Source organism: Chrysemys picta, chromosome 1 (assembly GCF_011386835.1).
Source record: "Chrysemys picta bellii isolate R12L10 chromosome 1, ASM1138683v2, whole genome shotgun sequence".
Classification (NCBI taxonomy): Eukaryota; Metazoa; Chordata; order Testudines; family Emydidae; genus Chrysemys; species Chrysemys picta.
In genome coordinates this window covers 306,814,770-306,827,623 of record NC_088791.1, presented here as the reverse complement: position 1 = coordinate 306,827,623, position 12,854 = coordinate 306,814,770, and the positions used below count along the sequence as shown (strand labels likewise).

General features: G+C 41.7%; 2 protein-coding genes across 6 annotated transcripts in view; both read right to left on the bottom strand.

The window, feature by feature from the left end:
• The window catches only part of N4BP2L2 (NEDD4 binding protein 2 like 2), a 667,270-nt gene that overhangs the window by 531,676 nt on the left and 122,740 nt on the right, over nucleotides 1-12,854 (bottom strand). The gene's annotated exons all lie outside the window — the stretch shown is intronic.
• The window catches only part of N4BP2L1 (NEDD4 binding protein 2 like 1), a 28,823-nt gene that overhangs the window by 8,767 nt on the left and 7,202 nt on the right, over nucleotides 1-12,854 (bottom strand). The gene's annotated exons all lie outside the window — the stretch shown is intronic.

Below are 12,854 nucleotides of genomic sequence, written 5' to 3'. Positions count from 1 at the left end.
ACATCTGCATTGTCATATTTGCAAATAAATGTTAGCATGATTAATCAAGATTTTCCAGCTCTTTTAATGTAATACGAAGAAAATGTTGTTACAATATTTTTTTGTCTACCACTGACTTTTTGTTGATTTATTTAGGCTGTGACCCCTTCCTCTTCCCCACCTTTCTGTGACTAACTGGCCAGTTCCTCTGCTGCTCCCACCCCCAACCACACACACACCCCCTCTCTATAACACCCCTCCTGGGAAAGGGGATAAAGGGACCTTGCTGCAGCCTCCGAGGCCTGGGAAAGTGGGAGGTGAAGGTCAACTGGAACTGTAGGAAGAATTGGGGGAGGGTAGGAAGACAGATGTGGGGGCAGAGTTAATGGAGGGTCAGGCAGATGTGATAGCAATTTCATTTCTGTAGCTAGACCCCCCCACACATACACTTTTTTCAGACCATTTTAAGACCAGATACTGGACAACAGGAGAAGTTAGTGGCGGGCAAGACATAGCTGCCATTAATCAGTAACAACAGATATGTGAATAGGTTGTTCAAGTTCATATTTTTTGCTGTGATTTTTTTTCTACTCATACATGTTGTTATTTGGATTAGAACAAATTTCAAATTGGCCAATTACTAGTCACCACCTTAAAACAGCCAGCCACTCTAAATATAGAATAGGGGTACTGAGGGAAGCTCCAGTATTTGTTTTTCTTTTGGTTCAGTTCATGTGCACAGACCCATGGGTAAGGGAAGCATTAACAGCTCTGACTATGCTGTGTCCCAAGGTCAAATTACGTGGTGGTTATATTACATTGTTGGTGTATTGACGCTTGTGGTGAGATAGTGTCACTTTGTATAGTCAGATACAGGGCACTTCTAGAAAATTGTCTTGTGCATTAGCCAAGCAGACATTCAGTTCATTTCTTTTTGTCGTCTTGCCTCTTTGAGCGCTTGTGCTCCATATATTCCTTTTTTTTGTCCACGGATCTCTCCCTCCTCTCACATTTGAAGCCCGCAGTCTTATCCGCTATCCTTTTGTTTGATGTTGCCCTCACTTTTATTTTTTTCTACCAATGGTCTAATGTCCTCTGCACTAAACTTTTTATTTTTCCAACCCTTTTGACCTTTTTCAGAGCCAATTAAAAGTCCTGCTACAATTTTTACTTCTCTGCTTTGACTGTTGAGCCCCATTTTTTTCTCCTCTTGATTTTCCTGAGCATTGCTACTTGGTGTGTTTTCATCATGTTCCTGCTCTACTTCTTTTTTTCTCATATTTATTTTCCACTCAGTTCTCACTGCCAACTAATTATTAATTATTATTATTATTGAAAACTTTGTAATTGCAACCTCATTGTTAAGTATTTTAAGGTAACTGTTTCATTTGTAGCCCAGCACAGGTGCAAAAGACAACACTGGCTATATGCATTCTTGAAAAGGACATTACATTTCTTTACTGAATAATTTCACTGTAGATTGTTCATCTTCTAAAGCAATGTTTCCCGTGGTGGTGGGTGCGAGAGCGGGGATCAGGCAAGTTAGGAGCTACAGGGCAGAACAGAAGATAACATGGGTGGGAAAGTTGCAGGTGAAATCTCCACCTTCTTCCTGCATTGCTGTGTCTGCAGCTAAAATGTCAGGTGGTGCACTGAAAGCCACCCACCTTCCGTCTCTATACCCACTGTGGCCTCCTACATAGCTGACAGGGGGAGCAGCTCTTATATAGGAGACTTCAGGCTCAGGCAGTTGTGCATCAGTCCAAGTTCTTTTCTCCATTCCTTTAGCACTCAAGTCAGCCTTGGGTGCCATCAGTGGATATCATGCACCCCAGACACCATGGATTCTTCTGGTAAATGGGGCTGAGAAAGGGTCAGAACTACCACAGAAAGAGTGGAAGAGAGGAGTAGAGCTAGGTAATGGAGCAAGAAAAAAGAAAGAACAAAGGGAAAAAGTCAATGAGAAGAGACAGAAAAGCAGACTGACAGGAGAGAGAAAAAAGATAGATGGCAGCAACAGTGTCAGGATATGGTTATGAAGAGTAGGGGGCACCCATCCCCCATCCATCTCAAGAGTGCAGGGTGCTCTCAAAGAAGGGTTAAACTACCAGATCCATAATTCTTAAGCTTCAAAACTGTTTCTCAATGTATTATCTAGTTGAGCAATAGCAGGGAAGGAACTGCTTTGGGTTATCTACAAATAAACAGAGAGGCAGACAGACAAAGATTAATTCTGTCATCTCTGTTTGCTGTCTGTCTGTGTACTTGTTTACCTTAATCTGCCTGCTGTTAGAAGTTCCTCACTTGTAAATTGTGTTGTATATTACTTTAGACTGTGCAATTATTCTACATAAATTCCTATCAGTAGGGTTCAGCTGTTGAGTTTGCTTCTTTTTTCCATTGTGGCTTTTATCTGTCAGTTAAATGAGTGCAAGTTTATGGTAGCTACTGCCACATACAGCTGTGACTCAGTAGTTACTGGCTGATGGCCAGAACTAGCCTCTGTATTATAGAAGTTCCATAGACTGCACCATCCAAAAGCTGGATCTGCAGTGAAGAATTCAGCTGTTTGTAACTGACTATTTGTACTAGAGCCTGCCAATATATCAATCCACACTAACTATCTTGCTCTTGTCCATACTGACATTGTTTCAACTGTTTAATTTGCATTGCCTTTGGGTACCTATCTTCCAGTTCCTGGCATAGCTACCAGAAGCAGGAAGACCCGGAAAGACCATCAGTCCCCTGTGGGGCAGTAGTAGGAGGCCTATCTTAAGCATCTTCATGCTGTCCCCATTGGCACTAAATTGGTTTAGACCTGCTGAAAGCTATTCTAATCTAAATAGTTCTTAAAAATGCAAGAAAACAGGTTGGAGCTTGTGTGAGCTTGAGGTGTACTGCAAGTGTTTTAATGGGTTAGACCGGTTAGAATGGTACATTCCTCTAGTGTACTCTATGCTTGCATCTCTTGTTTCTAACTTGCCTTTTGCAGACTGCCCTGTGACTGTTGTGACTAATACATCCAATACCTCCTGTTTCTGCTTTCTATATAACTAAGCGTAGTTATTAAAAGCATTCAGGCTTTAAGATCTTTTAGTTTATTTGAGTTCAATGTAACATCTATTTCCTATAAAACCCCAATGCAGGACCAATATTTGCAATTATTTCAGTTCTGAGTAACACTGAGGTTGTGTAGATACTGCCAAAATCTTCCAATATGAGTTCCTAGAATTTGGCACCTAAATCCACATTTAAGCACCTAAAGCAGTGGCCTTATTTTCAAGGGTGCTGTGCACCACTATCTTCCACTGACATTACAGCTAAGGGTGTAGGAGCTTGGGGTTAATTTTCAATTAAATGTTTCTGTATTGTATTTGCTGAAGTAATTTCATGGCTAAATGTCCAATGATGGCAGTGAGAAAAAGCTCTGGTATCTGTGTGTTACCATCTGGAAGTTGGATTGGGAGCAAAGATTTTGCATGACTGAGTCTCATGACAAAAATCCTGAATTCAAATTTAATTAATTTTTCCTCAAATGCCTCTAAAATTAAACCATTCTACTAGAATTCTTTGAGGGGGTCCAGTGGATATAGTGTACTTAGATTTTCAGAAAGCCTTTGACAAGGTCCCTCACCAAAAGCTCTTAAGCAAAGTAAGCTGTCATGTGATAAGAGGGAAGGTCTTCTCATGGATTGGTAACTGGTCAAAAGATAGGAAACAAAGGATAGGAATAAATGGTCAGTTTTCAGAATGGAGAGAGGAAAATAGTGGTGTCTCCCAGGGGTCTGTACTGGGACCAGTACTATTCAACATATTCATAAATGATCTGGAAAAAGGGGTAAACAGTGAGATGGCAAAATGTGCAGATGATACAAAAGTATTCAAGAAAGTTAAGTCCCAGGCAGACTGCCAAGAGCTACAAAATGCTCTCTCAAAAATCGGTGACTGAGCAACAAAATGGCAGATTAAATGCAAAGTAATGCACATTGGAAAATATAATCCCAATTATGCATATAAATTAGCTGTTACCACTCAAGCAAGAAATCTTGGAGTCATTGAGGATAGTTCTCTGAAAACATCCACTCAATGTGCAGTGGCAGTCAAAAAAGCGAAGAGAATGTTGGCAATCTTTAATAAAGGGATAGAAAATATCATACTGCCTTTATATGAATCTATGGTATGCCCACATCTTGAATACTGTGTGCAGATATGGTTGCCCCATCTCAAAAAAATATATTGGAATTGGAAAAGTTTCAGAAAAGGGTAACAAAAATGATTAGGGGTTTGGAATGACTTCCATATGAGGAGAGATTAATAAGACTGGGACTTTTCAGCTTGGAAAAGAGACGACTAAGGGGGAATATGATTGAGGTCTATAAAATCATGCTTGTTGTGGAGAAAGTAAATAAGGAAGCTGGGAATGGGCAACAGGCTGGATCACTTGATGATTACCTGTTCTGTTCATTCCCTCTATGGCACCTGGCATTGGCCACTGTTGGAAGACAGGATACTGGGCTAGATGGACCTTTGGTTTGACCCAGTATGGCTGTTCTTATGTGTGTGTTTGTGTGTAAACACCAGGGAGGGGGGTAAGAACAGCATGTCCCCCTCCCAGCGGGGGAGGGGAGGGGAGAAGCTGCGCAGACCCCAGCGTTGCTCCTGGTCTGCTGTCTTGGGCTGGCAGCCCCACCATCTTGCTTAAGTGGCTGCCCCACGAGCGGGGGCAGGGGCAGAGGTAGGCAGCCCAGATGTGCCTACCTTTAAGATGCAATACAGTCACAGTACAGTACATGCTTTTTTTTTTTTAATCTTTGCTGCTGCCTGATTGGTTGCTTCTGGTTTCACATGGTGTCCAGTTGACTGGTCAGCCCGTAACTATGGTGTTCGTATCTTTGCAGCTCTACTGTATTGTCTACAATTTACAGATAGAGAAACTGAGCCATAGAGTTTAAGTGAGTCGCCCAAGATCACAGACCAAGTCAATTGCAGAGATAGAAGAGTAGCCCAAGAATCTTGGCTCGTGGTCCTGTGCTTGCTACTACACCACATTGCAAAAGTCATACAGCTATATAATCTATGCCTTCCAACCCCTGAAAAGAAGTCATGTTCACATAACTGCTTTAAAGAACAGATGTCTAAACAAAATACTCTTGGTACTTTTGCAAACAGTTACTTTTTCATCTTGCTTCAGACCTGATTCTGCCCTTGTTCTGTGCAAAGAACTCCAATTGTTTGGGAGTTTCACACACTCAGTATTGGCGAAATATAGCCCTTTCTTAGCAAAATAAGCATGAGAACCAAATTAAACAACCACCATCACATTGTCCCTGAGATCTTGGAGCAAGATCTTGAGTTCTGTCCAGAAGTTACATTCTGCATGAATGTGCCTATATGTCTACTGATCATTTAGTTGCAGGAAAGTTTAACTCCAACTGCTGCAAAATGAAAAAATATGGTGATGTATGTGTTTAAAAAGGAACATTTACTTTCTGTCAACGTGTTGTCACCATGGCAATGAAACTGGTATTTCTGTATGTTGATAAACTTAAACTGACCTTGTGTCTTAACTCTGATGTTGCAAAACACTGTCTTGCCCTCTGTCTCAATCTTAGCCTCCGAATCATGACCTTTACAGTAAAAAAAAAAGTTTAGATAGTGTAAACATAGCCCCTTCTTTCTTTGATTGTCAGAGGAAGAGGTGGTTATCTTGAGAGGAATAATACTGTCCCCTCTGAATTGCTACTTCAAAGTTCCTTGAGCAAGAAAACAGATAAGCATCTTTTAGTAAAATTCACAATTTGAGAAAATAAGTTGCTTAATCAGGACAAGTTAATTGTTGTTCCTTGATGTGTGCCTTATCTCACTCCAGACACAGATCACATACATTCAGATATTTCACATGGTGGCTTTGATATTCATCCTCATAGCTATCTAGACTGTATCTGCAGGGTGTTTGTAAACTCAAAACTAGCACTACCAGTTTCACCCCATTGGTATTTAGGGCTAACAGCTTCCAATATATTTGTGCTTCAAAAAGAAAATTATTTTACATAATGTACATTACAAATTATGAATCATTAGCACATTTGATATTTTCTGTTTTTAGAAGCATATATGTAAATGCCTATTAACAATAGCATAAGCTTACATTAATTGAAAGGAGATGTTTACATTTGGCTTTGTAAAGTAACCAAACTGAAATATTGTAATAATAGGTTCTCATGTTTTCAGTAAACTTTTTTACAGTCTATGTAAAAGGCTAATTGTCAGAAGCTTTCTCTTTTGACCTTTATTATTTAAAGTGCACACAGTACTCCTAAAAATCACCCGTGTCAGTCTACCCATATTAAGAACATGTTGATTTTTGACTGAAGTAAAGTTATATAGTACCACTATCAATAGTGTCACCATAAATACTACCCTGAACAACACAATGCCTACATTTTATCAAAATCTACACCAGGCATTAAAATGGGAAATTTTGTGACTAATACAAATTTAATAGTAGATTTTGAGCAGAATTGTAAAAAGAAAAACCCACATATTAGTTAGATTAGTACACACAAAACCATATAGAGAAAGAAAAGACTGAAAACATAGCTGGTAGCAAGATCAAAGCATGCTTGTAACTGAACCTTATCAGCTCTGTTTTTTATTATTAAACAATGTCATTGGACTTTAAGTACTAAAATGTGATAGGGAACATTTGTCTAACTGCTAATATGAATTCACATGGGTTGGGCCATTTTATTGCCTAACAACATACACTCTATTGTCTTAGTGTGATTATAAAATATATAACTTTTATTTACAATAAATTGTTTAAATATTTTGTAAGAACATAAGAAAGGCCGTACCGGGTCAGACCAAAGGTCCATCTAGCCCAGTATCCTGTCTACCGACAGTGGCCAATGCCACGTGCCCCAGAGGGAGTGAACCTAACAGGCAATGATCAAGTGATCTCTCTCCTGCCATCCATCTCCATCCTCTGACAGACAGAGGCTAGGGACACCATTCCTTACCCGTCCTGCCTAATAGCCATTAATGGACTTAACCACCATGAATTTATCCAGTTCTCTTTTAAACTCTGTTATAGTCCTAGCCTTCACAACCTTCTCAGGTAAGGAGTTCCACAAGTTGACTGTGCGCTGTGTGAAGAAGAACTTCCTTGTATTTGTTTTAAACCTGCTGCCTATTAATTTCATTTGATGACCCCTAGTTCTTGTATTATGGGAATAAGTAAATAACTTTTCCTTATCCACTTTCTCCACATCACTCATGATTTTATATACCTCTATCATATTCCCCCTTAGTCTCCTCTTTTCCAAGCTGACGAGTCCTAGCCTCTTTAATCTCTCCTCATATGGGACCCGTTCCAAACCCTTAATCATTTTAGTTGCCCTTTTCTGAACCTTTTCTAGTGCCAGTATATCTTTTTTGAGATGAGGAGACCACATCTGTACGCAGTATTCGAGATGAGGGCATATCATCGATTTATATAAGTGCAATAATATATTCTCAGTCTTATTCTCTATCCCCTTTTTAATGATTCCTAACATCCTGTTTACTTTTTTGACCGCCTCTGCACACTGCGTGGACATTTTCAGAGAACTATCCACTATGACTCCAAGATCTTTTTCCTGACTTGTTGTAGCTAAATTAGCCCCCATCATATTGTATGTATAGTTGGGGTTATTTTTTCCAATGTGCATTACTTTACATTTATCCACATTAAATTTCATTTGCCATTTTGTTGCCCAATCACTTAGTTTTGTGAGATCTTTTTGAAGTTCTTCACAGTCTGCTTTGGACTTAACTATCTTTAGCAGTTTAGTATCATCTGCAAACTTTGCCACCTCACTGTTTACCCCTTTCTCCAGATCATTTATGAATAAGTTGAATAGGATCGGTCTGAGGACTGACCCTTGGGGAACACCACTAGTTACCCCTCTCCATTCTGAGAATTTACCATTTATTCCTACCCTTTGTTCCCTCTCTTTTAACCAGTTCTCAATCCATGAAAGGATCTTCCCTTTTATCCCATGGCAGCTTAATTTACGTAAGAGCCTTTGGTGAGGGACCTTGTCAAAGGCTTTCTGGAAATCTAAGTACACTATGTCCACTGGATCCCCTTTATCCATGTTTGTTGACCCCTTCAAAGAATTCTAATAGATTAGTAAGACACGATTTCCCTTTACAGAAACCATGTTGACTATTGCTCAACAGTTTGTTTTTCTATGTGTCGGACAATTTTATTCGTAACTATTGTTTCGACTAATTTGCCCGGTACAGACGTTAGACTTACCGGTCTGTAATTGCCGGGATCACCTCTAGAGCCCTTTTTAAATATTGGCGTTACATTAGCTAACTTCCAGTCATTGGGTACAGAAGCCGATTTAAAGGACAGGTTACAAACCTTAGTTAACAGTTCCACAACTTCACATTTGAGTTCTTTTAGAACTCTTGGGTGAATGCCATCTGGTCCCGGTGACTTGTTAATGTTAAGTTTATCAATTAATTCCAAAACCTCCTCTTGTGACACTTCAATCCGTGACAGTTCCTCAGATTTGTCACCTACAAAAGCCGGCTCAGGTTTGGGAATCTCCCTAACAGCCTCAGCCGTGAAGACTGAAGCAAAGAATCCATTTAGTTTCTCCGCAATGACTTTATCGTCTTTAAGCGCTCCTTTTGTATCTTGATCATCGAGGGGCCCCACTGGTGGTTTAGCAGGCTTCCTGCTTCTGATGTACTTGAAAAAACATTTTGTTATTACCTTTGGAGTTTTTGGCTAGTCATTCTTCAAACTCCTCTTTGGCTTTTCTTATTACATTCTTGCACTTAATTTGGCAGCATTTATGCTCCTTTCTATTTGCCTCACTAGGATTTGACTTCCACTCTTTAAAGGAAGTCTTTTTATCTCTCACTGCTTCTTTTACATGGTTGTTAAGCCACGGTGGCTCTCTTTTAGTTCTTTTACTGTGTTTCTTAATTTGGGGTATACATTGAAGTTGGGCCTCTATTATGGTGTCTTTAATAAGCGCCCATGCAGCTTGCAGGGATTTCACTTTAGTCACTGTACCTTTTAAACTTCTGTTTAACTAACCCCCTCATTTTTGCATAGTTCCCCCTTTTGAAATTAAATGCCACAGTGCTGGGCTGTTGAGATGGTCTTCCCACCACAGGGATGTTGACCGCTATTGTATTATGGTCACTATTTCCAAGCGGTCCTGCTATAGTTACCTCTTGGACCAGCTCCTGCGCTCCACTCAGGACTAAATCTAGAGTTGCCTCTCCCCTTGTGGGTTCCCGTACCAGCTGCTCCATGAAGCAGTCATTTAAAGTATCGAGAAATTTTATCTCTGCATTTCGTCCTGAAGTGAAATGTTCCCAGTCAATATGGGGATAATTGAAATCCCCCACTATTATTGAGTTCTTAATTTTGATAGCCTAATTTCCCTTAGCATTTCATCATCACTGTCACCGTCCCCATCCTGGTCAGGTGGTCGATAATAGATCCCTAATGTTATATTCTTATTAGAGCATGAAATTTCTATCCATAGAGATTCTATGGAACATGCGGATTTGCTTAAGATTTTTACTTCATTTGATTGTACATTTTCTTTCACATATAGTGTCCTCCCCCCCCGCCCCCCCCGCACGACCTGTTCTATCCTTCCGATATATTTTGTACCCCGGAATGATTGTGTCCCATTGATTGTTCTCAGTCCAACAGGTTTCTGTGATGCCTATTATATCAATATCCTCCTTTATCACAAGGCACTCTAGTTCACCCATCTTATTATTTAGACTTCTAGCATTTGTGTACAAGCACTTTAAAAACTTGTCACTGTTTATTTGTCTGCCCTTTTCTGATGTATCAGATTCTTTTTTATGTGAATGTTTATCATCTGATCTGGCCCCTACTTTATCCTCTTCCATCCTCTGCTCCTGACTATAACCTGGAGATTCTCTATCATTAGACTTTCCCCTGAGAGAAGTCTCTGTCCGAGCCACATGCTCCTCTGCAGCAGTCGGCTTTCCCCCATCTCCTAGTTTAAAAACTGCTCTACAACCTTTTTAATGTTTAGTGCCAGCAGTCTGGTTCCACTTTGGTTTAGGTTTCAGAGTAGCAGCCGTGTTAGTCTGTATCCGCAAAAAGAAGAACAGGAGTACTTGTGGCACCTTAGAGACTAACAAATTTATTAGAGCATAAGCTTTCGTGGACTACAGCAGAAGTGGGCTGTAGTCCACGAAAGCTTATGCTCTAATAAATTTGTTAGTCTCTAAGGTGCCACAAGTACTCCTGTTCTTCTTTTTTTGGTTGAGGTGGAGCCCATCCTTCCTGTATAGGCTCCCCCCATTCCAGAAGTTTCCCCAGTTCCTAATGAATGTAAACCCCTCCTTTCTACACCATCGTCTCATCCACGCAGTGAGAGACTGAAGCTCTGCCTGCCTACCTGGCCCTGCGTGTGGAACTAGGAGCATTTCTGAGAATGCCACCATAGAGGTCCTGGATTTCAGTCTCTTCCCTAGCAGCCTAAATTTGGCCTCCAGGACATCTCTCCTACCCTTCCCTATGTCATTGGTACCTACATGTACCACGACCACCGGCTCCTCCCCAGCACTACACATAAGTCTGTCTAGATACCTTGAGAGATCCGCAACCTTCGCACCAGGCAAGCAAGTCACCATACGGTTCTCCTGGTCATCACAAACCCAGCTATCTACGTTTCTGATGATCAAATCTCCCACTACCTGCCTTTTCCTAGCAACTGGAGTTCCCTCCCCCGGAGAGGTAACCTCAGTGCGAGAGGCAACCCCAGCACTGTCTGGAAGGAGGGTCCCAAATATGGGAAGGTTTCCCTCTGCTCCCGTTGACTGCTCTGCTGCCCTGGGCCTTTCATCCTCCTCAACAGCGCAGGGGCTGTCTGACCGGAGGTGGGACAATTCTACAGTGTCCCGGAAAGCCTCATCAACATACCTCTCTGCCTCCCTTAGCTCCTCCAGTTCCGCCACCCTTGACTCCAGAGTCCGTATGTGGTCTCTGAGAGCCAGGAGCTCCTTGCACCGAATGCACGCATACGCCACCCGCCCATGCTACACTCAGTGCAATAAACTGGATAGCCCCCACTCTGCAGCTGGGCTTCTGCCTGAATTGTCTCCTAGTTAATGAAGGGGTTGTTTAAAGCAAGAAGTTTTGAATGTAGTTTGGGCTATAGGTTTTAAGGGGAATAAAGGGTTTAAGATAGAACCGGCAAGGGATCCGCGCTCCCTTCCTGCTCCCCTTCGAAACTCCCTGTTAGCAGCCCCTAGTCGCAAAAGCTCCCTGGTCGCTTGTGCGCTGCTTTATAAAGCCCTGGCCTGGGTGAATGCCCTGCCCACTGATTAAGGCTCAGCCAATTACCAGAGGCTTCTAGCCTTCAGACCTTCCTTTGAAGCTCACAGCTTCCAACTGCCAGCCACAGCACACGGACCTTCAAACAAACAAACAAACAGACTGACAAACACAAGCTCAGCACACTGCAAGTAACCCCCAAACACAAACAAACACACACTACAGACAGTCACTTACCCCAAGGGTCCTGTATTTGCTCCTCCTTCACCTGGAGAACTCCCTTGCGAAACTCCCTGTTAGCAGCCCCTGGTCGCAAAAGCTCCCTGGTCGCTTGTGCGCTGCTTTATAAAGCCCTGGCCTGGGTGAATCTTGCTAAACAATAATTTTGTCATTAGAATGGACAGAATAAAACTGCTTTAGGGAAACAGTATTTCCTCTATTTGTAATGAAATTCTCGTCATTCAAATATTTTGGATATCTAACTTTAGAAGCCAGCACATAAACCATGATATCTTTCTTCTTCCCCTCTCCCGTTCTGCTTGAACTCTAACACCAACTTTCCAATGGGCTTTAACTGTAAGAGGCAATTATTTAGAAAGCTGAATTGGCGGTGTTTCTTGAGACTATTTAGAATATTCTGTATGAGATCCGCACGCCTGCTCCAGCCACTTTATGCTAGGTAAAAGGGCCAGAGCAGCATAAAGGTGATCGAAAAGCCTGTATTTGGCTGAGGATTTCCCACAGTGAGGGTGCAGTGGACGAGAGCTGTAAGGCTGTTGGTCGAGGATCTTATGACAAGCCCTGGTGTAGGGGGATGTGTCAGTGGTGGGACGGGAGCACACAGCACTGCTGTGGCTTGTAGGGCATCCTGGGCAGGTTGTTGTAACGTAGACAGCCCCAGGGTTGTCCAACTTATGCTGGAGACTTCTCCACCCTCCAGAATACCACAAGACTGGGAGGGGGCAAAGGTAGCATAAGCCACCAGATACCCTCTCCACACTTAGAGCTGCGAGTTCTCATCGTCTGTGTATTGGTTTACTTTCTTCCGGCTAGGAACTGTATCTCTACTTGTAATAAGAGTAGTAATAATAATATAGCAATAAAAAAATACGGTATGTAGAGAAAAAACCCGAACAGTACAGGCACTATAGAAGAGACGTCCCAGATAACTTCTCTGATAAAAGAACTGCAAACTGTTGTAAGTGTATATAATGTACGAGAACATAGTCAATGATGGCATATGTTGCTTAAGGGCTTCTAGGGAAGTCCTTGTATATGCCCATGGAAGGTCCACTTTAAAAAAAATTGAAATTTAATATATCAAGGAAAGAAAACCAATACAAAAAGAATACCAACGTCTGGTTCTGTTGGATTTTTCAACAGTCATTGATGTCGCTGACACAAGATATTGTGGGATCTTGTGGAATGGACAAACAGCTCTCCAGTAGCTTTGGTCCTTCTTGGAGAGATCCCACAAGGTCACGCTGGCCAACTGTTGTCCACTCCAAAGGCACTCAGATGTGATCTGCAGGGTTCTGTC